General features: G+C 36.9%; 1 long non-coding RNA gene across 1 annotated transcript in view; it reads right to left on the bottom strand.

The window, feature by feature from the left end:
• Positions 1-1,173: 1,173 nt before the first annotated feature.
• The window catches only part of LOC138165686 (uncharacterized), a 48,388-nt gene continuing 22,334 nt past the window's right edge, over positions 1,174-27,227 (bottom strand). Inside the window, exons 5-7 of the long non-coding RNA XR_011169409.1 lie at positions 5,020-5,102; positions 4,630-4,704; positions 1,174-2,066 (exon numbers count right to left, since the gene is read on the bottom strand). This is a non-coding gene — a long non-coding RNA (uncharacterized lncRNA). The remainder of the gene's footprint in view (positions 2,067-4,629; positions 4,705-5,019; positions 5,103-27,227) is intronic.

The raw sequence follows: 27,227 nt of genomic DNA on the forward strand, positions 1-27,227 counted from the left end.
GCCTTCCCTACCAGACCTTGTACAAATGATTGGTTTGAACCTGAGTCTGCGAATTTACAATTAATGCTAATAAATTTCATATTATTAGATTGATTCTAGTCTATGCTGTGAAGAGGCACTTTTAATTAGATTGTCATTTTCAGGCTATAATTATTCCATGAAGAACTATTTCAAATGACACTTCAGGTGAAGAGATTGAGGGCAAAATTAAATACCAAGGGTCCCTAAATTTCACCTCTTAGTAATAAATCTTTGGTGAGAGCAATTAAGTGTCCCTAGAATTCAAGAGATAATAAATATCTTGTACAGAAGATTTGACTGAAAACTTCAGGGTCCTGTTGAAAATTCCTTTAATCTGTTGTTTGAAATTTCAGTGGATGAATTTCTCCAATACATTAATGTTCAAATGAGATGAATAGGAAATTCTCAAAAGAAGAAATCCCATGTATCAGTAGCCATATTTTTAAAATGCTCAAAATTGATGATAGAGAAATCCAAATTTACACAACTCTAAGTTCTACTTCATATCAATCAGTTTGGGAAAGATGATAAAAAATAATGAAAGTTAAATGTATCAGAAGGACTTTGAAGTATAGGTACACTAATGCATCTTGGGTGGAACTGTAAATTTGTCATACCATTTTAGAAAGAAATTTTTAATTATACCACAGAAGTCACAAAATTGTGCAGACCCTTTGACCCAGTAATAAAATATATATGTAACCCCCCCCAAATCAAAAAAGGTGAAAGATACATATGTACAAAAGTTTTTATTGCATCATTTTTTGTTGATGTTGTAGCAAAGACCTGGAGGAAACAGAGGTACCAACCAATTGAGGAGCTACTGATCCAATTATATTAGTAGGAATATAATGGAATTTTATTATGCCATAATAAATGACAAAAGGGATGAATTCATAGAAATCCAGGATGATATATAAACTGATATAGAGTGAGGCAATCAAAAGTAGATGAACAAAGTATACCATAAATGCAAGGTTGAAAGGGAAAATCCTTAAGAAGTCTGATCAACTCATTTACCAACCAAGACTCTACAGGACTAATGATTAAGCATGCTACCTGCTGCCTGACAGAGAAGTAGATGGACTTGAACTGCAGCTTGAAACATAACATTGTTAGATACACTTAATATATGGTTTAGATTTGCTTAATTGCTATAAAAATGTTTTTTTTTTTTGATTGGTGGAAGGATTTTGGATGTAAGAGGAAATCCAGCAATACTAGTTGCTGGCACCCCCCATATTAGAGGATAATTTCAGCATTTTTTAAATGAATGGAAGAGTAGAACAGAGGGAATAAGAAACAAGTAGAAAAATATTAAAATGTTGTTTAATTTATTATAGTTATTTTTCAAAAAAAAATGCTAAATGTATATTACAGAGGTTTGTGATTTCATATCCAAACCTCTTTTTCTATTCTTTGGATATAGAGATATTAATGTTTGTTGATATTTTAAAGTTTAGAATAACAAAAATCAGAATCATTTTAATAAATGAAATTTTTGAAATTTCAGTGGATGCTTAATAAACATGGATTTCCCTCTGTGATAACCCTGGTTTAAAGCTGAAAATAACATGAAGAGTGAATGAATGATTTGTTTGCTTATTCATTTATTAAACATTTACTATGTGGAAAGCATTGTCCAAAGCACTGGGAAGACAAATATGACAATCAAACAAAGTAAGACAATCCCTGCTCTCAAGAGCTTACATCTAATGGAGGAAATAACACATATGGAAGGTCCAGCTACAAGTCAAATGGGAAGGCTCTACGGTCATTAAGGGCACAGCAGCAAAGGAGTTGATTACGCCTCTTTTTAAATGTCACTTCCACATGTAAAATCGTATTAGTTTCTGCAGCTGACCCATTTGAAAGAGTCAAAGGCTTTGGTGGCCAGTCATTTCTTTTCTGCATTTTCAACAGCTGAGTCTGTAGCACCTATTGGGCCAGTTACCTTGATGCATCTCTATGTGGATTGAACTCTAGGATGATGGCAGCATTGCTTTTCCCAAGGCTCTTGAGTTCAGCATCCTGGAATGCTTCCACTAGGATATGAGGAAAGATAGTGATCAAGGTAGTGATTGTAGTTTGGCTTTCCCAGAACATATTGCCGCATCTTTTTCCCTCAAGATACCCCACTGCTTCAACTAGTTTGGGCTGCCTATACTCCAGATGACAATTGGTTGAGAGTTGGAGGATATAACTGACCTGTTTTCCACAGAAGTTGCTTCATCAGATGGCTGGACCAAAAGCAGGGATGGTGATCTGGAGGGTGCTACCTTTCCCAGGGTTGTTGTATTCTCCACAAAGTATATGTCAAAGAAGTGAACTTTGCCTCATAATTTACAGTCAAAACTTGAGCTTATTAGCAATGATATCTCTATTCACCCCTCTTCCTAAAATTCAACCATTCCAGTGCCTTCTACTATTATTTTCTCCTTTACCTTTACATTATGAAGTGGCTTTACTCTTTACCAAAGTTAATGTATCTATGTATTCATGTGTTTCTATTCCATTTCATCTCCCATATTCCCTTTATCATTCCCATTCCTTAACTTATTTTCAATTGTCCCTCTCTCTGCCATCTAAAAACATAACCATGTCTCTGCCATCCTTAAAAAAAAAACCTCACTGGATCTTTCTATTCTGGATAACTATGATCCTGTATCTCTTCTCTCCTTTGTCCTCCAGCTCCTTGAAAAAAACTATCTACAACAGGTACCTTCACTTGTTCTACTTTCACTCTCTTCTTAATCTCTTACAACATAGCTTCCAACCTTAATATTCCACTGAAACTGCTCCCTCCAAATTACAAATTATTTCTTAGTTGCCAAATCCAATGGTATTTTATCTGTCTTCACTATCCTTAGCCTTTCTTCAGCCCTTGATTTTCTGATCACTCTCTCTTCCTTGATTCTCTCATGTCTTTAAGATTTAGATTTTCTTTTCTCCCCCAGTTTTCGTCTTATGTATCTGACCACTCCTTCCCTATTTATAACTATTGTGGCTTTTCCTTCCAGATCACACCCTCTAATCATAGGCATCCCTTAGGGTTCTGTTCTGGACCCTCTTCTCTTTGCCCTCTATACTACTTCACTTGGTGGTCTCATTAACTCCCATGGATTTAATTACCATCTCTATGCTATTGATTCTCAACTCTACCTTTCCTTCCCCAACCTCTCTACTAACCTACAATCTCACATCTCAAATTGTCTGTCAGATACCTCAAGCTCAATGACCAGTAGACAACCCAAATTCAATATGTTGAAAGTAGAACTCATTATCTCTCTCCCTCTCCAAAAAAAAATCCTGTAAGACAACACCACCATCCTAATTCCTCAAGCTCAAACTATCTCTCATCTCCCCCACACAACTAATCTGTTGCTAAGACCTACCAATTTTACCCTTGACACATCTCTCAAATAAGCTACTTTCTTTCCTCAGATCCTGCCACCACTTTGGTGCAGGCTTTCATCACCTAATGCCTGAATTATTACAATACCTTACCAGTGGGTCTCCCTGTCTCAACCATCTCCTCACTCCAATCCATCCTCCATTCCTTCCCTAACATGTTTCCCCCCTCAGCCCCTAAAGCACAGGTCCTTTCATGTTACGTCGTACTCAATAAACTCAAGTGACTTCCTATTGCCTAGAGGAGCATATGCAAAATGTTCTGTTTGACATTCAAAGCCCTTTATAACCTAGTTACCTCCTGCCTTTCCAGTCTTTAATACCTTACTCCCCAACATGTATTCTTTGTTCAAGTGATGTTGGCTTCCTGGTTGTTCCACAAAAGAGACAATCCATCTCTTGGTTCGGGGCATTCTCTTTGACTGTCACCTATACCTGGGATATTTGCCTTTCTCTGTTCTGACTACTAATCTACCTTACCTCCTTTAAGTCCCAATTGAAATCCTACCTTTTACTGAAAGCTTTCCCCAATCCATCTTTATTTCTAATGCCTTTTCCCTCTTAATTATTTTCTATTTATGGTGTATACATTTTTTTTTGGTATATATTTATTTGCATCTTTTCCTTCTCATTAGATTGCAAATTCCTAGAGGGAAGGGACTATCTTTGCCTCTCTTTGTATCTCCAGTGCTTGTCAGCTGCTTATACAGAAGATGATTGAAATCTCCCAGGTTATTTGTCAAAAGGAGTTTATCCCCTGGGAGATCGAGCATGGCTCCATTGTCCATTTCTATAAAGGCAAAATAAACAGGTTGTCTTGTGAAAATAACAGAGGAGTTCTCTTTCTTAGTCATGGCCAGCAAGTCCTTGACAGAGTCATGCACTAAAATATTGATCCTTCACACCGAAGATGGTCATCTTCCTAAGAGCTGGTGTGGCTTCAGAAAGGGTCAAGTAGTGGTTGACATGGTATTTGCTGTCTGACAACTACAGGAGAAATGCCAGGAGCAGAACAGAGGTCTAAACACCATATTCATCAATCTAAGACCTCTGCTACTGCTTTTCCTGAGGGCCTGTCAAAGATCATGGCAAAATTTGATTGACAAAGGAGGTCATCAGTATTATATGCCAGCATCATGATGTCACGCTTGCACAAGCTCTGGATAAAAGATGATGCTCTCACACTTTCCCACTTACCAGTGGAGGGAAGCAGGACTATCTGCTTGTCCCCATGCTTTTGAACATGATGTTTTCTGCAATCCTGTTAGATGGCTGCAACAAGGACAAAAATGGCATCAAGGTCAGCTATTGCACTGATGGTAAACTCAAAAAGGCTACAAGTCAAGACTAAAGTGGAGGGAGAGTTGGTACATAATTTTTTGTTTGCAGATGATTGTACAATCAATGCATTCTTTGGGGCTGGGATGCAACAAAGTAAGGGTTGATTCTCTGCCTCTTGTTTTAATTTTGGCCTGATGATCACACCAACAAAATAGAGGTTCTCCATCAGCCAGCACTGCATCATCCATATGTGGAACTATTATAGCAAATGGAGAAATTCTGAATGCTGTGGATAATTTCACTTACCTTTGCAGGTACTTTCTAGGGATGTACACATAAATGATGAAGTTGATGCGCACATCACCAAAACTGACAGCATTTGGGAGGCTCTAAAAGAAAATGTGAAAGACAAGAGGCATTAGACTGCCTCCCAAACTGAAGATCTACAGTCATTGTACTGACCTCACTGTTGTATGTATACCTGTAAAACCTGAACCAAATACCAGGGCCATGCTAGGAAATTTAATCACTTTCATTTGAATTGTCTTAAGAAGATTCTGAACATTTCCTGGCAAAATAAAGTTATGAGACAATCAGATCTTCTCTCAAGATGATCTAACAAAAATTCAAACTCTACTGCAACTCCAACAGGCTGGCCACATAGCACTAGTGCCAAATGCACGTTTGCCTACGAGACAATTTTATGGAGAACTTGTACAAGGCAAGCACTCACAAGGTCAGGAGATATGGTCCAAGTACATTCTCAAGGTTTTTCTGAAGAACTTTATTATTGATTGTGAGATAGTGGAGATGCTGGCACAGGTCTACCCAGCATGGCATGCTTGCATCAAAAATGCTGTGCTCTGTGAGCAAAGCAGAATCACAGTATCACAAAGGACATGTGAGATGTGCAAATCTAAAGACCTCTCAATGCCAAATGTTCAAATGAACTATTTGTGCCCAATCTGTGGTAGACTTTTTCAAGTCTGTATTGGACTGATTAGTCACAGCTGAACACATAGTACCTTGACTCCTACATCATGATGTCATTCGTCCACCTTGAGTAAAAAAAAAAACCACAATAACAATACAAAGATGGAAAATACGAATTTACAACCTGTGGGAAAAAAATAAAAGGAATTCTCATGAGATATTTTGCTCAATAATATGAGAATAAAACTCACAACCTAAAAGAAATAGATGAATATTTGCAAAAATATAAATTGCCAGGATTAACAGATGAGACAATAGAATACTTAAATAACCCTGTCTTAGAAAAAAAGAAAATGAAAAAGTCATAAATGAACTCCCTATGGGGGAAAAAAAACAGGACCAGATGAATGTACAAATTAATTCTACCAAATGTTTAAAGTACAATTAATTCTAATAATCCATAAACTCTTTGAAAAAATACTAGGAGGTAAGGTCCTTTGTTAAAGGACAGAGGGGCGAAATGTGACATCCATGTGATCAGAGCAAAGAACATTTTGGAATAGCTTTGGTGTGATGTTTAGTAAAGAATAAGGAAAGTCATAAAAGCTCATATTATTGTGGAATAATAAAGGCCTGATTGAACTAAGATAACATAAAATTTTAGTGAATCCTATCAAAATGATTATGTGTACCTTCTAGTATCATTCAGCATCTCCTAACCCATTATGGGTTAATGTGTTATTAATGATGGCAAGATGACATTTCTGTGGATGGAGATGGAGTGAAAATGCACATTATGGGAGTTAAGAAGGTTGAAGAGCCATGCATGCAGCATGTTCAATCAGGTACACGTGTGCATATTGAAGTTCTTGAGTATGAAGGTGGCATTAGGTGATAATGGAAAATTGAGGCAAATAATTAAATCCATGAGAAAGCTAAGGGGATGACTGTGACAAGGTTCTATGATAGGTAATAGAGATATATTGAAACTCAAAGAAGGAGAAGAAGCAAAGCTGGCTATTTATAGAAATATTTGGGGAGAGTAAATAAAACCACTAGCTAGAATAAATAGGATTGTTATATCTGAAGGATAAAGGGCATCATTGGTCCTATTTTGATTAGAATTTTTCTGTCAAGGAAATGATATTAGAGGTTGAAATGAGAAAATATGTTAAAATGAAATTTATGCCTTAAATAACTAAGGAAACAAAAAAGAGCATCTAGTTATCTTCCATGAACCTCAGCCAACAAATCCAGATGAAATATATGTTAGGATACTAAAAGAACCATCAGATATGATTGTGGAATCACTGCTCTTTGAAAGAATGTGTGGAATTGGAAAGTTACCAAAGCACTGGGGAAAGGGTAAGTGTCCCAATTTTCAAAGGAAAAGTAATCCTTTTCCAGGCATATGTTGCACTATGTGGCCTCAGTTCTGGAATTCTGATTCTGTGAAGGTAAATTGTGTTTGACTGTAATTATTTGAGAGGGAATGGAGTATATATTTGTGTTAGTAAAGAACAATCAGTGGACAAAACCCCTTAGACTTGCAAAACTCTTTTGATAGTTTTGCAGCAAACACACCCACGTATGTATGTATGTGTATGTATGTATGCACATATGATAAAATCTGAGTCACCATGGAACTAAAAGAGATTATTTAGAAATAAATGACAATAGCACCAAGGGGCTAGAACTAGAAATAATCTTAGAGATTGTCTAATTCAACATCTTCAGTCACCAGATGAAGAAACTTGGAGACCCAAAAAATGACATGTTCCAGATTACATGAGTAATAAATAACAGATAAATTCAGCTTGAATGATTCTGAATGTAGTGCTCCTTTCATTACAATGGGCATCCTAAACTTATGAATTCTTAGGATAAATTGAACATGAAGGTCATCAAATACCAGATGAGAATGGGGGAATGAGTTGGGGGAGGAAGATACCAGAAAGTTGTAGGAGAACAGAAGTCATTTAGTGTAACTCTCTCCCCCATCATCCTATTAAGAGGTTCCCAAGTTCCTGTTTGATACCTCCTGAGATATGTAACTCACTACCTCACAAGCAAACACACCCTACCTTGGACAGTCTCATTAATAAGTTCTTCCTTATATAGAGGTAAGATTAGATTCTCTGTAACTTCTGCCTCTTAATCTGAAGTCTGCTCTCTGTGGCCAAGAAGGAAACATCTAATTTCCCTTCCACATTACCAACCATCATATAGCAAAAACACGAGACAGATAAGCTTAAAGCAAATAAAGTGGCATTTGATAAATTGTGCAAATAATTTATAGAGCTCATTTCCCCAAGTATTGAAGAATGTAAAAATATGAATACAATTATATTAAAAGAAGGTTTCTATGAACAAATGGATAAATTAACAACATTAGGTGATTATGAGAAATGAGGGTTTTTCTGGTTATAATTCTTGTATTTGAGGCACACATGAAGAAGGGCGACTCTACTCTTCTATGTGGCCCTTGGTGGCTCTGTTAGAGAAAGAAATGCTAGACTGAAAAGACCTTGACTTTGACTTAGAATTCTTTGGGGTTTATTTTTTTTTCCTCTCTTCATCTATGAGTGAAAATAGTTCTATTAAAAGGAAAATCTTTGCTGTTGTTTCTGACTGTATTTTTGCTCATTTTTCACTTTATATTCTTGTGTCAAATTCTCCATGTTTTATCCTTCTATTCTGTGCACAGGCATGTAGGTATCTCTGGGGTATGTCTCCACTCTTTCTTTGTCACCACATTTCCCTTTCCTATATTTTCCTCTTGATTCTTGCCAATCCTATCTATGTTTCTGCTTTTGAATGTTGGGAAAATACATAGAAGAGGAAGTTGGGCAGAGGGGAATGGTTAAAAATGGAGAGATGATAGGTTCAAGGTGGAGCAAAGGGAGGAAACCCTGAAGATACCAATAATATTATCTGCTGCATTGCTTTAAGAATGCATGGACTTGGGGTGGAGTCAAGATAGTGGAGTAAAAGCAGGACCTCCCAGCAGCTCAGGCTTCTACCTTCCCCGATCAATGTAAAAAGGGGACTCTGAACAAACTTTGGAGCTACAGAACCCACAAAATGACACAGAGAAGCTAACCTCCCACAGACGACAGCCCAGCAGGCTGGCAGAAATCGATCAGTGCAGCACTCTGGGAGCTGAGCCCAGGCCCATGTGAGCCAGAGGTTTTAGCCTCAGGGTTGGCCTGACCAGCCCCTGGCCAGAGGGATTCCAGATCAGTAGCAGCTGTGGCCCTTTCCAGAATTATCAACACATAGATGCCAAGGAAAAAATGAAAGGTCAGTGCAGTCTGGACTTTGGGACCCAGAAGGTGGGAGTACATTGGCTTTTGCCCCAGGGGCAAGAAGCCTCTGAGATGCCTGCACAGCCAGCCAGCACCAGGTGCCAGCTTCAGCTCCTGGCCTGCAGAATGTAAGGGGAACAAGCGACCAGTCTGAGGGGTAATTGCTCTTGCTTTCACCTGCTTGGATTTGGATTGTAGTCTAGGGTGGAGGTCCTGGGATGCGTGACCAGCTTGCCAGAGCTGTGTGGGAGGCCTCAGAGAGGGCACCCATCTAATACCTCTGGCAGCTGAGAAAACCCCAGCATTTAGGATGAAAGATCCCCTGTCTGGGGGCAGAGTCTTACGGTGGCAAAAAGCCCAAGGGTCAAGTGACTGAGGGACTACATGACCAGGCAAAGGAAACAAAGCAAACAGAAGATTCCAACATTAGATTCCTATTTTGGGGACAAAAAGGAGCAAAGCATGGAACAGGAGGAAGACAGTGAAGTCAGAACTCCTGCACCAAAAGCTTCAAAGGAAAATACAAGCTGGTTACAGGCCATAGAGGACCTTAAGAAGCAGATAAGAGAAGTGGAGGAAAAATTGGGAAGAGAAATGAGAACGATACAAGAAAATTACAAAATGAGAATCAACAGCCTGACTGAGGAAAATCACTCCTTAAAAAATAGAATAACTCAAATTGCAAAAGAGGCTCTTAAAGGCAATGAGAAGAAGAATGCCTTAAAAAGCCAAATTTGCCAGATGGAAAAAGAATCTCAAAAGCTCAATGAGGAGAATCATGGCCTCAGAATTAGATTGGAGCAAATGGAAGCTAATGACTTTATGAGAAATCAAGATGCTGTTAAACAGATCCAAACAAATGAAAGAATAGAAGGCAATGTGAAATATCTCATGAGAAAAAGACACTGACCTTGAAAATAGACACAGGAGAAATAGTTTAAAAATTATTAGACTACCTGAAAGCCATGGTCAAAGTAAGAACTTAGAAATCATCCTCCAGGAAGTTCTCAAAGAAAACTGCCCTGATGTTTTAGAACCAGAGGTCAAAATAGAGGTTGAAAGAATCTACTGATCACCTCCTGAAAAAGATCCCAAAAAGAAAACTCTTAGGAATATTATAGCCAGGTTCTGGAATTCCCAGATTAAGGAGAGAATATTACAAGCAGCCAGAAAGAAACAATTTGAATATTGTAGAAACACAATCAGGATAACTGGGGATCTGGCAGCTTCTATACTGAGGAATCAAAGGCCTGGAATATGATATTCTGGAGGTCAAAGGAGCTGAGATTAAAACCAAGAGTCACCTACCCAGCAAAACTGAGTATCATGTTTCAGGAAATATATGGTTATTCAGTGGAATAGAGGACTTTCAAGCATTCTTGATGAAAAAATCAGAGTTGAATAGAAATTTAAAAAAAAATAAACATTCAGATACAAGAAGCAAGAGAAGTATGAGAAGGCAAACAGGGAAAAGAAATCATAAGGAACTTATCAAAGTTGAACTATTTATATTACTACATGGAAAAACAATAATTGTAATTGATGAAACTTTTCTCAGTACAAAAACAGTTGAAGGGAATATATATATGAGGGTATATGGGCATATGAATACATATGTGAATGTGTGTATATATGTTTGCATGTATACATAGATAGAGGGCACAGGACCAATTTAAGAGGAAGATATGATACTTAAAAGGTTAAATTAAGAGGTGAGAGAGGAATATAATGAGAGGAGATGGGGAGAGACAGAATGAGGTAAACCATTTCATACAGAAGAGGCAAGGAAAAATGGTTACAATGGAGGGGAAGAATGGGAAGGCAAAAGGGAATGGGTCAACCTTATTCTCATTGAATTTGGCTTGGGGATGGAATGAAATACACACTAAATAGGGTATCTCACCCTACAGGAGAGTAGGTGGGAAGGGGATGAGAGGGGGGATGATAGAAGGGAGAGCAGGCTGGGGTGGAGGGAATTTGGAAGCACCCACTTTTAAAAAGGGATGGAATCAAAGTACAGAATAGAACAAGTGGGTGGTGGGATAGGAGGGAAGGAAATATAGTCAGTCTTTTACAATATGTCTACTATGTTATTGTTTTGCATTAGCTACCCATGTACAACCTATACTGAACTGCTTATCTTCCCTGTAAGGGTGGGTAACAAAAAGGGAGGAAGTCAATGAATCTGGAATTAAAAATTTTTAAATCAAATGTTTATATATATATATATATTATTAATACTATTTTACATGTAATTGGGAAATAAGATATATAGGCACTGGCGCATGGAGATCCACAATGCCCTACTGGAAAAGTTGAAAGAGATATGGGAGAAAATAAGGGAGAGAGCAGATTGGAGGAGGGGATATCCTGTGGGACTGCTATATTGGGGCAGTGGGTAGGGGAAAAATGGGGAGAAACTTTGTAATTCAAAATGTGGCAGAAATGAATGATGTAAATCAGAAGTTAATAAAGCATTTGAAAAATGGAAAAAAAAGAAGAATGCATGGTCTTGAGTTTTACAACATTCATGTGGCTATAAAGAGATGCAAGGAGAGGAAATTCAGACATCGAGAGGAATAGGAAGAGATAAAGCAAATAATGATGACTAAGTAGGAGGAGGGTCATTAGGAAGGAATTGAAAAGTGATTCAATCTTCAGTGAGTAAAACCCATGGTAAGGAATAATTTCACTAACATCTCTCCCTACTTTTCTTCCTTAACCCAACAATAGTAATATCTTCTACTTATTCCATGAGGGATTTGTGTGGGAGGGAACTCATTTGGATGGTAGTGTTTACAATCTATAATTCTGATGAAAATATTCAGAGTAGGATATCATTCAGTCATGATATAAACATTTATTAAGTGTATATGTTAGGTAGCATGTTAAGGATTGGGAGAAAAAAAAAGAAAACACAGTCCTTGACCTCAAAGAGTTCGTCACAACAAGCAAATATTTACAAATAAACTATATACAAGATAAATAGGAAATAATTAATGTAGGGACAGCACTAGAATTAAGAAAAGTTGAGAAAGCCTTCCAAATAAAACAGGGAATTTTATCTGGAATTTGAAGGGAAATGAAGAAATTAGGAGGTTTAGATGAAGAAAGACAGCATTCTAGGCATGTGGGATGACCAGAGAAAATGCCTGGAGCCAGAGATCCAATGCCAAGATGGAATGAGGCAGAAACTCCCTAGAATCTACCCAAATTTCTCTTCAAACAACCTTGTAAATCACCTAAGAACCAATTGAGTGACTAAGCATCTTACTAACCTAGGAAACTCGGAGGATCAGCAGTAAAGGTCTGTCACACTGGGGTGGAAGGAGAGCAGTGAGGCCTTGAGGCAAGTCATAAATGAGGCCTGCCCCACTCCCATTGCCAGCCAGAGGTAAGGCCCAGAGCAGACTAGCAACAAGACCCTGCCTTTGAGGTAGACCACCATGGAGACTCTGCCCCCAGAAAAAGGCAGAAGAGAGAATTCTCCTGCCAGTGCAAGCCAGCAACTAGGCCCTGAGACCCAACAAAAGCCAGGAGCAAAGCCTTGAGTCCAAGTAGAGTGCAAGAACAGAGCACATATGTACTTACATAAAAGTAAAAAATCACAAAATAGGCAAAAAACAAATAATTTGACCATAGAATGTTACTGTTATGACAGAGATCAAGGCACAAATTTAAAAGAGGAGTACTTTCAAATTTTTTTTATGACACAAGTACAGTTCTGATACATCAAGCATAAAGAGCAAAAACAGAGAAAGGAAACTACAGATCAAATTCTCTAATGAATATTGATGTAAAAAATTTAAATAAAGTACTAATAATGACAATACAGTGATATATCACAAGAATCATACACTGTGACTAAGTGGGATTTCTAATAGCAATTCAGGGTTGGTTCAATATTAGGAAAACTGTCAGTATAATTGACCATATCAATAATAAAACCAACAGAAATCATACAATTATCTCAATAGATGCAGAAAAAGTCTTTGACAAAATATAACACACATTCCTGTTAAAAACACTAAAAAGTATAGAAATAAATGGCGCTTACCTTAAAATGCTAAGTAATACCTATCTAAAACCATCAATAAGCATTATCTGTAATAGGGATAAACTATTACAATAAAATAAAATCAGGGGTGAACCAAGGATTCCCATTATCACCACTATTCTGTTGTACTATAAATGCTAAATATAGTAATAGGAGAAGAAAAAGAAATTGAAGGAATTAGAATAGGCAGTGAGGAAATAAAACAATCAATATTTGCAAATGATGTAATGGTATATTTAGATAACCCCAAAGAATCAACTAAAAAAAATAGTTGAAATACTTTACAACTTCAGCAAAGTTGTAGGATGCAAAATAAACCAACATAAATCATAAATTTTTATTTCTCTTTCTCAATTTAGCTAATAATGTATTGTGTTAGACCAGAGATGGGGTGCCTGCAGGCTAGAGGCCACATGTGGCCTTCTAGGTCCTCAAGTGCAGCCCTTTGACTGAATCCAAATTTCATAGAACAAATCCCTTTTATAAAAGAATTTGTTCTGTAAAACCTGGATTCAGTCAAAAGGTCACACCCAAGCTAATCAACTTTCCCAGCAGAGATGTTGGACTCAAAAGTAGCTGTATGATGGTACGACAAAGAAAAGACCCCAAGTCTGTACTTCTGGGAGTTATGAGTTGTCATTGTTGTTCTAAATTTGAGTCTGCTCTTTTCATGGATAATGTTTGCTTTTGTAATATGGTGCACTCTAGGTTTATGAAAATTTTTTGTTGCTATTTTTTTCACTATGCCATCCTAGTAAAAAGAAAACAGCCTTTTTAAGAGGTAATTGTGACTAATCGATGATTTGTAACAGCAGACCCCACAATGTTGAGCCTAGAACCTAAGAATGGTAGCTGCCCCATGGTGAATTGACCAAAGGGAATACTACATCACACTGGCTTTATCTTGGATATCTCTCAATTTCCTATATTTTGGTTACTGACTTAAGAGATTGCCTATCTCTGATTGTCTTTTTTGTATGCCCTAGTATTGCAAGAATCAACTCAAGAAAATAATTAGTGTTTTTTCTTCTTCATTTTAGACTACAATTCGACACAGTTTTCTGGAATGTTTCCTTTACAAGTCAGACCAGTTTAGTATGGTTAAATGCTTAAGTATTAATATCTTTTATATTACTATACCCATTATGAGTATGGAAGCTAATTTGAACAGTATGGATTTTGCATCCTTAAGATGTTGTCTAGTAATTCACATAAAGCATACATGCTGTTTATTTTTATCCTTCTAGCAGACTGACTGCTTTTCTTAGAATGTTATGAACGTTGTTGTTCTGATGTACATATGGACTTTAAGTTCCTAGAATTAAGTTTGCCTGAGGGCCTTGAGTTTCTGATAACTCAGCCTCAAATGCTTAATTCCTTTTTGGGAGCCCCACAAGTATTTGGGGATTTTCTGAGTTCGTTTTCCTTTTTCAAATTCTCCTGCTTGTCTTTGTAAAAATTAACTTTGGAATTCCATTCAGATTCCTTATGTTTTGCAGAGATTTCTGAAGAAATGTCAATGGATTTGGCCTCAAGTTGTGATTTGTGATTCCTGGGCTAAACTATATTGATCATACATGTGTTAGTGTGATGGTCAAGAAACTCAAGAAACATAAGATTAATTCAATAAACTTAAGAAAATAATGGAGAAAATATCCAAAATATTCAGAAATACTTCTGAACTACACCAAATCTACTCTTGTAGATGTAGGGAAGAAGAGGCACTTAATGGAGGATGGGGAGGAGGGCAAGAAGAAGGTGACCAGTGTCCCAGCCCCACTTCCAAATCCAATGTGTCCCTGTTGTATTAGAAACCCTAAGATAAAGTGATTTGTTTTCCCACCTGTAGAGAGATGACCTCCAATCAAGATTAGGTCTCTAGTTCCTCTGAGGAAAATTTCCCTTTTCTGGGAGCCCTTGGGGATGATTCTGTCCATATGAAAGTCTTGATTTTCTTTTTTTTTCTTTATTTTCTTTGGGTTGTAGAAGATCTTTCCAAGCAGGAAAAAGCAGTAGTAGCATATGGTAATTTTGTAATTTTTGCTTGTAAAATAAAAGTAAGGTGGAATTTTAGATTATGTCATCCCCATGCCTAACATCTATGCTAATCTTGTATCCTTATTAACATTCTTCCATCAGCACACAGACTCATAATTTATGATAAAACTGAACCACTTCACTGCATGGATTCTTTTGAGTCTCTTTATTACTCTATGAAGCACTAGAGAAATCATTCAATGAGACAATGTTTTAGGTTCTCCAATGCCCTAGAGAGATATTCAGAGTTGTAGATGGTGGACTTTGCCAGAAGTTTAATTTTCTGGGGATAGCTTATATTAAATTGGGAACAAGAGAATGTAGGAATTGACCTATGTCTAACCCTGAGTCAAGACAACCAAGAATATAATTACAAGGTGTAAATGATAAGTTACATTAATTGTAAAGATCTGTCTATATCCTGATGCTTTTGTGATGTGTGAATACATTTCTATGATAGAATCAAAGAAAAAAACCTCCTTTGAGTCAATAAAAAATTAGACATGCATTTGAAACCTTAGAGACAGGATTGCTTTCCAAGGTAGTAAAGTCCTGGAAGCCCCTTGTGAAGAAGACATCTGATGGGAACAAGGGGAAGATGCCTCTCTCTTTCCACCACCATTGATCATGGTGGGAGATACAGTAAGAGAGGAGATAATGCCATTCAGCAGTTTAAAATTCTGTGTGTCAAAGTACAAGTGAGGGAATGATTTTGAATGCCAACTACTTTTGTCAAAAGTATGTGATGGAAAGATTTTTATTTTGTATATTTTTTTTAAATTCCTATCCTGAAAGCTTTTTTGTTACACAAAAGCCTTTTATTTTTTATAAAATCAAATTCACCACTTCCATCTTTTATAATTTCTTCTAATATGCAATTTGTTAAACACGTACCTCTTCTCCATAACTATGAAAGACATAACAAATCCTGTGCTCTAACTGTTATATGATTTATGTATGTAATTATTTCGGTGAACAATTTAGAATTTGTGGGAGTATTTTTTGGTTTGCTTCCATTACCTAGCAAACAAATTGTTCAGTTTCCCCCCACTTTTTAAATAATGGATACTTTCTCCAGTATTTTCTTAAGTTTATTGAATTAATTTTATGTTTCTTGAGTTTACTGACCATCACACTAACACATGTATGATCAATATAGTTTAGCTCAGGAATCACAAATCACAACTTGAGGCCAAATCCAACCCACAACCTGATTTTATAGGGAACAAAAGATCAGAATGATCTTTACATTATAAAATACAATAAAACTTTATTTCAAAATGTAAAAATAACTATTACCTCCAGGTACAAAAGGTGTATGTGAAGAATGAAAGAAATGGGTGTGCCAGATTTAACCATTGTTCTTCATTTGCTGACCCTTCCTGTTCTGTGGACTTCTTTTTCTGTAATATGTCTAATATCAGTCCATAGAATCTTATATTTCCTCATCATAGTGTGGAGATGATTCAGAGTTCTTAAAAGTGTACCTGTATCTCAAGGTCTAGTAGGTTGTCTCATTCTGGAAATGCTTCCAAAATGGCCTTGTAGAAGATTATGAATACTGTTTAAGGACCTGCATAGCTAAGCATGAAGAACCTCATCTCTAGTAAATGGTCACTTGGTGATTAATTCTTTCATCAGGCAACACCTTATGAAAAAGAAAAATTTGAAATACGTCTCATTTTTGTGCCTCCCTCATCTCCTTGTCTGGTGATGGTGTCAGTGGCAGAAAATGGAAGAACGGGTGCCAAGAATCCAAGTTTCAAAAATGATCATTTAGCTTTTAGTTCTCTAATGTTGATATCCTTGCTAGTGACCAATGAATGATCTGAAAGACTTCTTGAGGAAACGAATCCTATTAATCTCAACAGACTACTATAAATTAAACTAAAAGGAAAAATAGGTTTTATCTAAATGGAGGAAAATCTCATAGGTTTTCCTTGGATAGGAAACCAAAGAAGTGAGAGAACTGAGCTTATCATGAATCAAAAGGCAACAAGAAATCATTGCATTGGATACTTCATCCTCTCATAATTCAATGTCCATGATACACATCAGCAAAATGATGACCATGAGAAAAATCACAGTTTCCTTACCAAAATTTCTTGGAGAAGATGAGGAAAAATATATTAAGAACTGGATAAGAACCCACACCCATGCATACATACATGCATGTTATATAAACATATATGTGCATGTTTGATATCTTCAGTATACAAATGAGCATGGGAAAGAACAGCAAAAATAGTTTTGAAAGCATTGATCAGTGATAAGAAATAAAACAGATCATGGCTTTATGCACTCTACAGAAATAATATATAAATATCATGAATGCTTTCTTCAAGAAGAGAATTGGGAGGCACCCATCAGGAAAAAGACCAAATAATATATGAAAATTATATTTTAATGGTCAAAAAATGACTAGTTGCCAATGTGGGAGTCAATTCTTAACCAGCAGCTTGTTACAGCTAAGTTGAATATCTAAAATAAGTTAAAAGAAAGAATGAAAATGAGAAAATGCCATGTTCAAGTGAGCGACTTTCAACTAGAGTAATCTGAGACAGAGAGAGAAAGTTGAACAGACAGCAACACAAATTGTGTCAATATTTCCTGAAAATGTTTGTCTTATGTGAATTGATCACTATAATGAAGTGACTAAAAGAGCAGAAAACACATCAGCCAGCAAACATCTTTTCTCCTTTCCAAGGCAAGAGATATGAAAGTCATGAGAAACTCTGTTTAGAACCTATTTCAATTAAATTATTGTTTTTTATATAAAGAAGATTTGTCTTCTTTTCCTCCCAACTCTCCTTACACCATTGGAAAAATAATTTTAAAACATAGATAATATTGATATAATTTTGGTCTCCATCATCCCTCTAATGATGATATAATAACCATTATGTTACTACTTTTATCTCTCTTAATATTTTTCTATCTTACTTCAGCTTTAGCTGAAATCATGATTTTAGCTTTCAATTTTCCAAATGAAGTTATTTTCCCAATACCAAATTTTAAGTATCTTTTTGTCTTAGCTATTTTTCTTGTAGAAAATGTATTATTGATTCTTTAGTTTTTATCTATCCTCACCCATTTTAATAGATTAGTTCAATGTATTACTTTGCAAAGTTATAATTACATTTGGCTTTCCCTCTATCATGCCCACTTACAATTTCCATATTCTATGCACACAGAGACATGCTCATAGATATCCATAGCTCTAGACCTAATTTGTATACTGTTTTTTGTAGACACACCCATACATTAACCCAACACCCACTCCAAAGCACTAACTATGTTTTCTACCACTGGAATATTTTATATGTCTACGTTTATGGCTATCCCCCTTTTTTTCCCTATTAGTAAAAAAACTTATCATACGAACATCCAACAAAACCCCAATTTTTATATTGGTTCAATTGATTCACTACTTTTTTTTATTTACCTTTTTCACTCTCCAAGTTGCTTTAATAAGTACAGTAGAAATGTTACTGGGATTACCCCCAGTCTCCTCTTTCATCTTTCTAGCACTTTTTTTTCCCCCAACATTTATGTTGCTCATAATCAAAGAGCTTGGAACTTTTATCTTCTCCATTAAATTTTCTTCTTGTTAAATAGTAAGTGTATGAATCTCATTGGTTTGTTAATTTATTGATTTCTTCTACTTTTCTATCAAGACTCTTTGTAAACTTCAGATTTTTAGTCAGAATGTCCTGCTGCTGGCATTTGTTTATTGACTATCTTGGGCTGCACGGAGATTCCCATTCCTATCGTTTAGTTGATTTATCATACCCAACTCTCTGTTACCCTATTTGGGGTTTTCTTGGCAAAGATACTAGAGTGGTTTGGCATTTCCTTCTCTAGCTCATTTTATAGATGAGAAAAGTGAGGCTTGACCAGGGTCACACAGCTAGTAAGTGCTTAAGACCAGATAGAACCCATGAAGATGATTACCTTAAATAAATAAATAAAAATTTCCAGCCAATTATGTCACCCTGTCTCTTGACATAATTTCACATTAAGGCTCTCCTTCCCCCAGCCACTCTACCCTATTGTTTTCAGTAAATTTGCACAATATTTATATATAGTCCCCCCTCTCATAGTCTAATAACTCAAGATTTGACCTGATGTTCACCACTGATTTTCATATCAAATGTTACCAATTTAGTATGATCCCTTTAGGAATTGGTTAAAGACAATTAGGTAGCACAGTATTGGATCTGAAGTCAAGAAGAACTGGGTTGAAATCTTGCCTAAGAAACTACCTCTGTGATTCTAAGCAAGTGACTTAACCTTGGCCTGCCTCAGTTTCCTCTTCTGTAAAATGATCATAATAATAACAGCACTCAGTTTCAAAGGTTACTGTGGGAATCAATGAAATGTTTGTAAAGCACTTTGCAAACCTTAAAGAGCTAAGTAAATTATTGTTGTTGTTATTATTACTTGCTATATTCCTGGGTTGTCAAAGGTTCCACAATGATCTTTTTTTTTTCTTGGAGAAATGTCATAGAGAATAAAAATATATTTAACTACGAATATTATTCCTAGTCTTCTTAGGTAGAAGATTCTGTAGATGCAGTCCAACCATGTGCTTTGATTTTCTGCAAATCGCATTCTAGGTTTTTCTGTGTTTTTTCACAGTGAATGAATAATTTTATGCATTACAAATTCAGGCCACCTTTATTTATCAACAAAGTTCCAAAGTTTTGTAGCAATGTATTTGTTTAAGTTGAGGCTGATATTTTTCTTATAGGGCATTGGTACATGCTATCTTTTGGCCCTCTGTGCCTAGATCTTGCCACTTTTAGAAAATTCATTTTAGTGATTTCTTGGAAGTGGTATATAGACTACTTCTTTTAAAAAAATAAGGAGTGGTATATAATGACTCAGATGTGTTCTCTGAGACCTGTCTTCTAATTCTATCACTTTTGCTTATGAGGGTTTCAAACTTTTCTCTAGTTGAAGAATTTTTTTATTTAATTTTACTGTATTTTCTGTCATTTCTTTGGATTTGCATTCCAACCTAAGATTTTTGTTTCCAATTGGTGTAGCAGCAAGCACCCCAGCATCACCCAGGTGGCTGCCAACACAGGTTCTTAGATTTGCTTTACTAAAGAAAAACAATCCAAAATTGGTTAACAAGCTTACTTTAATCAGTCAAATACATATCGTTTACCTAGTTCAGGGGAAATAGGTCAGCACCCCGAAATTCAGAGTATACAGACAGAATTATCAAGACAGAGAAACAGATCAAGTAGGCAGGTTTCCAAACTGTCCAACCATTACATCCATACCAAATCAACATCTGGGTTTTTCAAAGCTGGGGACTCTCAACAATGGCTTCCCAGAGTCTCATCTGATCAAATCACAGAACACTTCTCCAAGTGAGCCCCAAAGCAAAGCCTCACATCAGGGATTATATAGCCTTCTCCTGGGTCAGAGAATGCAACCACCTTCTTGACCCACTGCCCAATCACACAGCATCAAAATGTGGGCATTCTTGAAAACCAAGCCTCCTGCCACAGGCTCCATGTGACCACATTCAGCCTATTAGAAGGCAGAATATATTTTCAAATCAAGGAAAGTTCTCAGAGTCTCTTAGGCCTATCAAAGGGCCTAGGGGCAGGGATGATCTTTAAATTTGCATTTCCATTACAATTGGTTCCATTCTTTTATTCAAATTTTGTACCAGCTTCTTCCTGTTGTTGTCATTTTGTTATTAATTTGTCTGTTCCATTTTTATCCATGGTAAATTACCTGTTATAGATGTAAAACCTTGCTTTATCAATAGCAGAGTTTTCATCTAGCACATCTCCTTAATATGTTTGGTTTCATAGACGCTTTTGGAAGTCTGGTTAAACCCAAGGATAAATTTGCAGAATCGTGGTTTTTTACTTACAATCACAATTGAAGGAAATGCCATCTTGCAATTAAAAGTCCATGAAAATAAAGATGTATTTTCTCATATAAGTTCAGGATCCCCCTGAAAAGTCTCCAATGAACCCAGGTTAAGACCCCTGCTTTAAAGTTTTTATTATCTAATATTATTTTACTATGCTTTGGGCTAATTCTGACTTTACTTATACCCTGAAAAATAATTGCTGTATTTTTTTTTACTTCTGATTATTCAGCTTTTGGATATTTTAATGCATAATATTTGTTCATCTAAGTAATTTTTTTAAAGTTTTGTTTAGTCATTTCACTGTCCTGAGCTGAGGCACTGTTCTCATTCGGAGATCTGTGGTTGTTCTCACTTTTTCCTGTCCCTTGTCTTTTTTGTCTTTTCAAATACACACACACATATGCAGACACATATTTTTGTTCATATGTATACACATAAACATGCATTTCTACATACATATACATACATGTGCACCTACATGTAGGTGGGTATTTTTTATCTATTTATACTAGGAGGGACAAGGGACAGACACTTAATCTTAGCCTTTTCACATGTTCTCACTCCATCACATTGACATTAATGAAAGTGTACTCCCAAATATTCTCTATAGTTATGAATCACTGAACATGATTTTAGAAGAATTCTAATTACAAGTGATACAATAGCAAATGGAAGGATTCCTAGTGGGTGTAAATCAGTTGGCATATGTCATCAATATTAATTGGTGATATTTATGTATCACCATATTTAAAGTATTATGTAACACTTTAAAGTTTGTAAATGACTTCATATACATTATCCCACTTGACACTTCCTTATCGTTACTTCTCCCCAGGAGATTTAATTAATTTGTGAGTGGCTTGACAAGTCTTCTGAGATTTCAGGATTAGAAATCCTTTGGATTATTCATTTCTTCGGTTCTACAAGGAAGGCAGTAGAAGAAACTGAATCAGAAAGCATAAGTGACTTCCCCATTGTTAGTGGCAGAAGAGGGATTTTTAACTTGGATTCCCTTGGCATCTAAGTAGAGTGGGATGACTAATGGGTAAATGATCTAGAAGACCCCTATGGTCAGCAGTGGACCTATGAATAGAGGAAAATAGTGGAGTTTACTCACCACACAGCGGTCTTTATCAGCATTATGATGGTGCAGCTGACTACCTTTGTCATTTGTAAAACCAGAAGGAACTTCATCTTCCAGTAGGGAACAAAGAACAAGATTTTACTGTTTGATCTCTTTGAAGAAACTGCTCTGGCTGCCATACTTTCATACTATCCCAGAATTAATGTTATCCTAAGGGTGCCTCCTATCAAACCAACCTGGTAGTTTCATGCCTTCTCTTTCTCTCTCCTTATCTTTGTGGATGATGAAGTTGGAAAGCTTTTCAGAAGGAGCCCTGGTGGTTGGGTAGAGAATGAAACCTACTACTTAAGTCTCTTGTAAAATCTACTCCTTAAGTAGATGGGCCATTCCACATATTCTGTATCTTTTACCACCTCTTCTTTGTCTTGGAATTGATCATTTTACTCTAGTAGGGAAGCACTGAAGTACATAAAAGAGGTGTCTTAGAATGAACTATGTAAATATCAGAGTAAGGGGAGACAGAGGGTGGAAGCAGGATGAGTCTGACTGTATATCTATCTATGAGAAAGTTTTATGTGCCTTTTTGCTTTTGTAAAAAGGGAAAAACCAGAAAGAATGAAACAATATATTTATATCTGGATTTTTAAAATAATGATGAATTATAACTGAAAAAAATGTACTAAACAAAAGCACTGCCTCTTCTTATTACTTACATACATATGAAAAGTACCATCAAATATGTAATTAAAGACATGTATAAATGGGAAAGTGGGTTGCTCAAGTTACAAGAACAAGGGAGAGAGAAAAGACAAATCTAAATGTGTTAAACTGAGATGCAAAAATATTAAAAGAACTAGAGAAAAGCCTCTAGGACTGGAATTCTCAATTTTGTGTGTGTGTCATAGACTCCTTTGGAATTCTGGCAAAGAGTAAGGACTCCTCAGAATAAAGCTTTCTTTTAAAAAAAATCATGATTGGGACAGAGCCAAAATGACAGAGTAAAGGAAGAGACTCACCAGACCTCTTCACAATTCTCTTCCAAGAACTTTAACATTAAACCTCAAAAGGAATTCTGGAGAAACAGAAGCAACAAATGGAAGGAGTGAAACAATTTTCCAGTCCAACACAACTTAAATGGTCAGCAGAAAGTGTGCCTCACTGGGGTGAGGTGGCACACAATCCAGCACAGATCACTCCCTGACAAACCAGCAGCACACCTTAGGGGCAACTCAATTGGTAGCAGCTGCTTCTGGAGCTCTCAGTTCATAGATGGTAACAGGCCATGTAATTGTTCAGAAGGAGATTACAGGGGATCCTTTGCTGTTGCTGGATACAGGACTCTGTAGCATTGTCAAAAGGCAGTTCCCTATCACAGTCCCAGGGCAAGAAGGAGCACTAGCATGTTAACATGCAGCAGTAGTGAAGTGGAGACCCTGGTCACGGCTTTGGGGCAGAAAAGAGTGCATGTGTTAACTCACAGACAAGAGCAAAGACAAGTAGAGCAGTGACCATACCTCTTCTTATATCTTATATTTGACCACTTTGAAAGAACTGAAAACTTACAGACCCCCAGAACTAACTCTGAAACAGTGACACAAAAAAAACCTGAAGCTTAGGACTGTGTACTCTCCACACTGGGAGCAGACTACAAATTTTAACAAAAAACTAATAATCAAGAAATGTGCGGGGATACTTAGCACCCACCCAGAAACACCTGGCTGTGTAACCTTGAGCAAGTTACTTAACCCCAATTGCTTTAAAAAAAAAAAAAGAAAGAAAGAAATAAGCAGGGGGTGGCTAGGTGGTGCAGTGAATAGAGCACCTGCCCTGGAGTCAGGAGGACCTGAATTCAAATCTGACCTCAGACACAACACACACACACACACACACACACACACACACAAACTAGGCATGTAACCTTGGGCAAGTCGCTTAACCCCAATTTTCCTCCAGAAAGAAAAAAAAAAGGCAGGAAAATAAGCAGACAACAATAACAACAAAAGAATCTGGTAGTAGAAAATAACCATGGTGACAGGGAATTTCAAAACACCAACTCAGTAAAAGATAATAATCAAAAAAGCTATAGCCAAAGTCTTAAAGTAAAATGTAAATTGGTCTCAGGCTCCAAAAAAATAAATCCTAGGAGAGCTCAAAAAAGAACTTAAAAATAAAATAAGAAAGGTAGAGAAAAATTTGGAAAAAAGAAATGCAAGAAAATCATGAAAATGGAGTCATCAGGTTGGTGAAAATGGCCCAAAAAATTCTAAAGAAAAAATACCTTAAAAAATAGAATAGGCGGAATACTAAAAGAAGAACAAAAATTAACTGAAGAGAACTCCTTAAAAAGTAAAATTGACCAAATGGGGGAGGTGGGAAGATACAAATATTTAATAGAGAAAATAATTCCTTTAGAATTAGAATCAGGGAAGTAGAAGTTAATGACTCAATGAAATGTCAAGAAACAATGAAACAAAATCAAAAGAATGAAAAATTAGAATAAAATTTTAACTTTCTCATCAGAAAAATAACTGACCTGGAAAGTAGATCAAGAAGAGATAATTTTAGAATTACTGGATTCTATTTCTGGGACCCAAGATAGCAGAGTAATCAGTAAGTTGCTGTAATTCTCCCATATTCACCTCCAAAAAAAACATGAAATAGCACCCCAGAACAAATCCCAGAATAGCAGAGCCAACAGAAAGACTGGAGAGAGTGGTCTTTTAGGATGGTGAGAAAGTCCCTTGCACTCAGGCAAAAGAGAAGTACATTCCAGTATCAAAGCATCCCAGAAAGCCCCATTTCAGCAAAGAAATAGGTGATTTTGAGCCCTAGTATGATGGAACAGGCAAATGCCGACACCTGAACCCCACCATGTACTTTAGCATGGCCAGAGAAACTGGCAGACTCCAGCTCCAAGAATCAACACATGCGTCAGTGTAGCCCCAAGGAACCACAAAAACACCCCACAAACATTTGCCAGAAAAAAACCACCAGGACTCCAGCTCAGCACCAGATAAGCTGCCAGACTCCTACAGTCTTAAGCACTGCCATCTACCTTCCAACCCATTCTCTAAATACAGCAACAGAACAAGGGTCTCCTGTTAGCTTCAGGACAATATCAGCATAGCACCAGGTAAATATCCAGGGCCTGAAACCATTGACATAAGAGGCCTATGACAGAGTCCATTCCACCCAGGGAGCAGAGATCAAATTGAAAAGAAAGGAAAAAGCAAAAAAAAAAAAAAAGTTGAGCAAAAACCACCACCACCAATAACAACAACAAACGAACATGATAGGGAAGACCAAGACACAAACTCAGAAGAAGACAATGACAAAAACACCTCTGTGCTAAACATCAAAGAAAAATGGGAAGTGATCTCAAGCCCAGAGAGAACTCATTGAAGGACTCAAAACAAACAAACAAAAAAGCTGAAAAATCATATAAGAGAGGTAGAAGAAAAATTGGGAAAATAAATTAAGATTATGGAACAGAATCAAGAATAAAGAGTCAAGGCTGGAGCCAAGATAGCACTGTAGAAGTAGAAAAAATCCCTGCACTCCCCCCACAACCACCTGAAAAACCTATTAAAAAATATCTCTAAACAAACTTTAGGGCTACAAAACACACAAAGTGACAAAGAGAAACAAACATGCCCCTGAAGGTAGTCCAGCAGGCTGACAGAAAGGGTCCACTGCAGCATGTTGGGAGCAGAGCCCAGTCTCACATGAGTCCATGGATTTAGCCTCAGGGCGGCGATGACCAGCCCTGACTGGAGGGACTTCTGGCAAGTGGATCCCCAACAGCTGTGGCAGTTTCCAGAATTATCAGCCCATAAATGCCAAAGACAAAGTGAGAGTTTAGTGTGGACTTTGTGGGAATAGGGGGTCCAGGAGTGTGGTCCAGCCTCTGCCCTGGAGGGAGAAGTGGCTGAGGAGCAGAGGCCCCTGCCATGTAACTGCTTCAGAGCTCCTGGCCTGTAGATTGTAGGGGGATCAAGTGACCAGTCTGAGGGGCAATTGCTCTTGCTTTAACCTACTTGGATCTGGATTGCTGTCTAGGGTGGAGGACCTGGGGTAAATGACCAGTGTGCCAGAGCCAGTGGAGGCTTCTAAGAGATCACCCAACTAATAGCTCCAGCAGCTGAGAAAACCCAGAAATTTGGGACAAAGCTGTCCTCTCTGGAAGCAGAGTTCTACTGTGGCAAAAAGCTCAAAAGTCAAATAATTTACTGGTAACATAAGGAAACAAAGTAAGCACAAGAGTCAAAACTTAGATTCCTTTCTTGGAGACAAAAAGGATCAAAGCATGGAACAGGAGGAAGACAATGAAGTCAGAACTCCTGCACCAAAAGCTTTCAAGAAAAAATATGAAGTGGTTACAACCCATAGAGGAGCTTAAGAAGGACTTTGAAAACCAAATAAGAGAAGTGGAATAAAAATTGGGAAGAGAAATGAGAATGATGCAAGAAAATAAGGAAAAGAGTATCAAAAACCTGATTGAAGAAAATTATACCTTAAAAAATAGACAAACTCAGAATGCAACAGAGGCCCAAAAATCCAATGAGGAGAAGAATGCCTTAAAAAGTCGAATTTGCCAGAGAGATAAAGAATCACAAAAGCTCACTGAAAAGAATCATTCCTTCAGGATTAGATTGGAGCAAATGGAAGCTAGTGACTTTATGAGAAATCTAGATACAATTAAACAGATACAAACAAATGAAAAAATAGAAGTCAATGTGAAATATCTCTGAAAAACCACTGAACTGGAAAATAGATGCAGGAAAAATAATTTAAAAATTATTGGACTACTTGAAAGCCTTGATCAAAAAAAGAACCTAGAAATCATCCTTCAAGAAATTCTCAAGGAAAATTGCCTTAATGTTTTAGAATCAGAAGGCAAAATAGAGGTTGAAAGAATCCACTGAACACCTCTTCAAAAAGATCCCAAAAAGAAAACCCTTAGGAATATTATATCCAGGTTCTGGAATTCCCAGATCAAGGAGAAAATATTACAAACAGCCAAAAAGAAACAATTTGAATATTGTGGAAACACAATCAGGATAACACAGGATTTGACAGCTTCTACACTGAGGGATTGAAGAGCCTGGAATATGATATTCCAGAGATCAAAGGAACTGGGATTAAAACCAAAAATCACCTACCCAGCAAAACTGAGTATCATGTTTCAGGGGA

The sequence above is a fragment of the Petaurus breviceps genome, unplaced genomic scaffold (assembly GCF_028583685.1).
Source record: "Petaurus breviceps papuanus isolate PSGF00001 unplaced genomic scaffold, PetGlider_PUasm1.0 126, whole genome shotgun sequence".
NCBI lineage: Eukaryota > Metazoa > Chordata > Mammalia > Diprotodontia > Petauridae > Petaurus > Petaurus breviceps.